Source organism: Etheostoma spectabile, unplaced genomic scaffold, assembly GCF_008692095.1.
Source record: "Etheostoma spectabile isolate EspeVRDwgs_2016 unplaced genomic scaffold, UIUC_Espe_1.0 scaffold273, whole genome shotgun sequence".
Lineage (NCBI taxonomy): Eukaryota > Metazoa > Chordata > Actinopteri > Perciformes > Percidae > Etheostoma > Etheostoma spectabile.
This window is the reverse complement of record NW_022605577.1, coordinates 581,274-581,525: the sequence shown is the minus strand read 5'-3', so window position 1 is coordinate 581,525 and position 252 is coordinate 581,274. Positions and strand designations below refer to the sequence as shown.

General features: G+C 29.4%; 1 protein-coding gene across 3 annotated transcripts in view; it reads left to right on the top strand.

Moving 5' to 3' along the window:
* Positions 1-252, top strand: part of gabra2b (gamma-aminobutyric acid type A receptor subunit alpha2b) — a 40,791-nt gene that overhangs the window by 34,509 nt on the left and 6,030 nt on the right. The window lies entirely within an intron of this gene.

Sequence of the window (252 nt, the reverse complement as noted above, 5' to 3'; positions counted from 1 at the left end):
TACTGATGATTATTTATCAAAAATCTCATTGTGTAAATATATGTGAAAGCACCAATACAATATCGTTGCGGTATCAAAATTGAGGTATTTGTTCGAAAATATTACGATTAAATTAAATTTTCTCCATATCACCCAGCCCTACCTTTTAATTAAGAGAATTTTCCATTTTTGGATTAACAGAAATGTCCATAAACCTAATAGATAGATAGATAGATGTTTATTGATCCCAAGAAAAATGGGAAATTCCGGTGT